This window comes from Pistacia vera, unplaced genomic scaffold (genome assembly GCF_008641045.1).
Source record: "Pistacia vera cultivar Batoury unplaced genomic scaffold, PisVer_v2 Contig676, whole genome shotgun sequence".
In the NCBI taxonomy this organism is placed as follows: domain Eukaryota; kingdom Viridiplantae; phylum Streptophyta; class Magnoliopsida; order Sapindales; family Anacardiaceae; genus Pistacia; species Pistacia vera.
The window spans coordinates 754,592-759,638 of NW_022196530.1; positions in this window are offsets into that span (position 1 = coordinate 754,592).

Below are 5,047 nucleotides of genomic sequence, written 5' to 3' on the forward strand. Positions count from 1 at the left end.
AATCCATCTAGTTTTAATCAGTTTGGAAGAGGCAGGGGAAGAGGTACTAATAGCAAGGGAAGACCAGTTTGTCAAGTGTGTAATAAAATTGGACATTCTGCAGTCCAATGTTATCACCGATACAACTCTACTTATAATGGTGTGCCACCACCTACAGGAGGTCACATTGGACAACCAGCTGGTCCTATCACTCATTTTCAGCAGTCCAGTACACCATATGGCCATAAATCAAATAGTCACACTCAACCACATAATGTATCACTTGGTTCTCATGCTGTCAATAATATGCAACCTCAATCTGTCCACCATCCTCAACAAACACAATACATTGTCCCTACTGCTTATGTACCTGATCAGTAGCACATTCGATCACCAGAACTTAGCAACAACTTTCAGCCACAACAGAATTTTGCCACATCATCTGGAGTAAACTCAATTGGTTCCTCATACTCTGCTCCCGTTTCACAAGGATTCAAAGTTCCTGATCAGCAACATAGTGGTTCCAGTCAAGCATATATGGTTACAAATCAGAATCAAACATTTTTTGGTCCTACTAACAAAGGATGCTCTCTGACTGTCTCTCCAGCCACTTGCCAAGATCCTACTTAGTACATGGACTCAGGTGCAACTGACCATGTCACAGCTGACCTAAACCACCTCAACATTAGCCACAACTATGATGGAGCTAAGCAACTTTAACTAGGTAGTGGTGAGTTTCTTCATATATCTCATGTAGGACTTACTCTCTTACCTAGTACTCTTAAATCTAATTGTCTTTACCTGAAGAATGTGTTGTGTGTGCTTAGAATTACAAAAAACTTACTCAGTATATCTAAATTTACTAAGGATAACAATGTTGTGGTTGAATTTTCTGCTGATAGCTGTGTGGTAAAGGATAAAATTACAAATACAATGTTACTGCAGGGAGAACTTAAAGCTGGGTTGTACCAATTGAATCTATCCTCTTTCCTGCCCTCCAACTCACCAAAAGTTTGCTCACCTTTTTCCTCAGCTGCCAATCTCTTCTGTCTCCAAGACTTTTGCTAGTGCTACTAAGCCAAACTGTCCAGCATCCAGTCCATCGTTATCTTGTATCACTTTAGATAAGTCCAATAATGCTGTGTCTAACTGTTTTGGTGATCTTTGTAGTTCTTTTGTTGCAAATAAATCTGCATCTGATGTATCAATTAAATCAAAGGCATCAACTTGTAATGTCAATACACCTTGCTCAAGTACTTGTACTTCAGGTTTTCTTAATAAAAACTTGGATTCTTCTACTTGTTTAAACGACAACTCTTCAATACTACATCATCACAATACTGATTGCTCACACACATCTGATAATTTTATATATAACACTACTGCACATGCACATAATTGCTTGCATTCTACTTCAGCATTAGCCAATCACACTGATTCCTCTCATGATTCTACTTTATGACTTGGCATAATAGACTAGGGCACCCACATGCTGAAATTCTTCAGAAAATTCTCCTACAAATACCCAGCTTATCAGTGTCCAAAAATAAATCTTCTATTTCTTTTTGTGATTCTTGTCAGTTAGGAAAACTTCATAAAAACCATTTCCCTATCTCACATTCAAGAGCTACAGCACCTTTAGAACTTATTCACAATGACATTTGGGGGCCTGCCCCAGTGTTATCTTTAGAGGGTTTTAGATATTATGTACAATTCATTGATGACTTTAATAGATTTACATGGCTTTTTCCATTAAGAACCAAAGCTGAAGTAGCTTCTGTTTTCATCAAGTTTCATCACCTAGTAGAAAGACAATTTAATCACAAACTTAAGTGTCTCCAATCTGACCAAGGGAGTGAATATAAAGGCCTAATTTCCTACGTAACAACTGCTTGAATTCAGTTTAGACACTCTTGTGCTTATGTTCACCAACAAAATGGTAGAAGTAAGAGGAAACATAGGCATGTAGTTGAGATAGGCTTAACTTTGTTAGCTCATGCATCCATCCCATGCATCTTTGGTGGTGTGCATTTGACATAGCAGTTTTCTTAATAAATAGAATAACCTCATCTATGTTAAATTTTGTTTCACCTTATCAAGTCTTATTTGGTCGAGTCCCTCTTTATTCCTCCTTGAAAATTTTTGGTTGTGCACGTTTTCCTTATTTGCGTGACTTTAATCAGCACAAGTTTAGTTTCCATTCCTCAAAATGTGTTTTTATAGGCTATAGTTTAGTTCACAAAGGTTATAAGTGCTTGTCTTCCAATGGAAAAATTTTCATTACACCAAATGTCAAATTCAATGAAAATGAGTTCCCTTATATGAGTATCTTTCACACTTCAGTTTCCTCTTCTTCACCTGCCACAGTCATAGAACCTATCTTATCCAATTTTCCTTTTGTCTCTCATTCACATCATTCACAATCTCTAACATCTCGGAATCCTACTGGATTAAACCATACTTCCAATCCTACACTCTCCAAACCTCATTCTCAAGCTAAACATATAGATACATCTCCTCCCATCAACTCAATTCCAGCTGAAGTCTCTCCTGCAACAACCTGTCCTATAATTAGTTCTTCAGCAGCAGTTAATCAGTATAATTCTTCCATAGCATCTGATTTTCCTATGTCCTCATCATACTCATCAAATTTACAACCTGCACCTTTAACACATTCACCAAATTTACAACCTGCACCTTTAACACATTCACCAGTTTTACAACCTACACCTTTAACACATCCACCCTGCAACTTGGAAATTGACCTCACAGATGCCCAACTTGTTAATTCTTCTTTCTTCCCACATGTTGAAACTCTCCACCACTCTACCATCTTGAAGTTGATTTATCTTCATCATAGTTTCCTTCTTCCTCACAACCTTCTTTTTTCCCTACAAACACTCACTCCATGATAACAAGAGCTAAAGTTACCCAAACCAAAACTGCCCTCCTTACAGCCAATGAACCACCTATTCAAGCTGAACCTATTTCAGTTAAAGATGCCTTAGTTAGTGATGAATGGAGAGCAGCCATGAAGGTTGAATTTGATTGCCTTGAAAAGAAGCAAACTTGGACCCTTGTTCCAGCCATTGCTGATATGAACATAGTAGGGAATAAATGGGTATTCAGAAGGAAATTCAATGCAGATGGCTCCCTTCAGAAGTATAAAGCCAGGCTTGTAGCCAAAGGATTCCAATAAAACCCTGGCCTAGACTACTTTGAGACATTCGGCCCTGTTGTGAAGCCATCCACCGTCAAAATTATCATCACACTTGTTGTTTCTAATGGGTAGGAGATACAACAAATTGACATCAATAATGCCTTCTTAAATGGTAACCTTAATGAAGCTATTTTCATGAAGCAACTAGAGGGCTTTGTTGACTCACATCTTCCTCATTTTGTATTCCATTTCAGACACTAGCATGTTCACTTTGCACCATGATGGCCATATGATCTATCTCCTCATATACATAGATGACATCTTATTACTGGAAGTCACACTCAGTTTATACATCAGTTAATTCAGGATTTGAACAACCAATTTTCTTTAAAAGCTCTCGGTAAAGTTGAATATTTTCTTGGTATTGAAGCTTCTAGAACAACTCAAGGTTTACACCTTAAGCAAACCTAATATATCTCAGATTTGCTGGCTAAAACAAAGATGTCTAAAGCTCATCCATGTCCTTCACCGATGGCTATTGGCACCAAGCTAAGCTCCAATGATAGTGAGGTTTTTAAAGACCCCACTCTTTATAGAAGCACCATTGGCACCTTGCAATATTTAACACTCACTAGGCCTAACATAAGCTTCACTGTTAACAAGCTTAGTCAGTTCCTTCAAGCTCCTACTGACCTTCAATGGCAAGCTTGTAAACGTGTACTTCGTTATCTCAAAGGCACTCAAGATCATGGTTTACTCTTCAAGCCAGCAGCCTCCCTAAGTGTTGAATGTTATGCTGATGCCGATTGAGGTAGTAACCATGATGATAGGCATTCTATAAGTGGTTATTGGGTATATTTGGGGTCAAATCTTATTCAATGGAGCTCTAGAAAACAAAAGGTAGTGGCTTTATCATCAATAGAGGCTGAATACCAGGCTTTGGCTCAAACTGCAACTGAAATTGCTTGGCTTCAAAGCATGTTTTTGGAACTTAAATTATCTTTTCATGACTCCCCTGTTATATGGTGTGATAACCTTAGTGCAGGAGCCTTGGCTGCAAACCCGATTTTCCATGCATGCACCAAACATATTAAGCTGGATGCTCATTATGTTCGGGACCAGGTTATTGCTAAAAAGTTGGTTGTGCAATATGTTCCTTCTCAATTACAGATTGCTGATATACTTACCAAACCCTTATCCATTACTCAATTCCAAGCTTTAAAGGCTAAGTTAAATGCGGTTGATGTTAATAGCATACAGTAGCATACAGTAGCACTCAGCTAAGTTGAGTGTTGGATGAGATTGAAAGATTTTTTTTTGCAGTTGAATATTGTAGCAGATGATCCTTTTCTGCAGTTGAATGTTGCAAACAGTTGATCAGTTGCTCTCAAGTTGCAAAGTTAATGCAGCAGTCGATTTTTTTTTTTAAGCAGCAGTTGATTGTTTTTAAGCAGTGTTAGTTTGTTTCTAATCTAAATCAGTCATTGTTTTTAATTTGAATCCGAAAAAAGGGTAATCTTTTGATCAGCTAGTGAAGAGTGTGAATCAGAGAAAGATTGTTTTAGTTAAAGTACAGCAGATTAGCAAAATGAATTTTCTGCAGTAGCAACTAAAAAAAAAAAGGTAGCAGTTAAAATGGAGCAAGATTGTTTCAGTTAATCTGAATCCGAAAAAGGGGTAATCTCTTGATCAGCTAGTGAAGAATGTGAATCAGAGAAAGATTGTTTCAGTTAAAGTACAGCAGATTAGCAGAATGAATTTTCTGTAGTAGCAACTAAAAAGCAGTAGTTAAAATGCAGCCGGATTGTTTCAGTTAACATGTAGCAGATTTTTTTTGCATTGCAGATTTTTTAGCAGATTGTGAAGAAATGTTGTTATGTATTGCAATAGCATGAGAAGATAGAAACA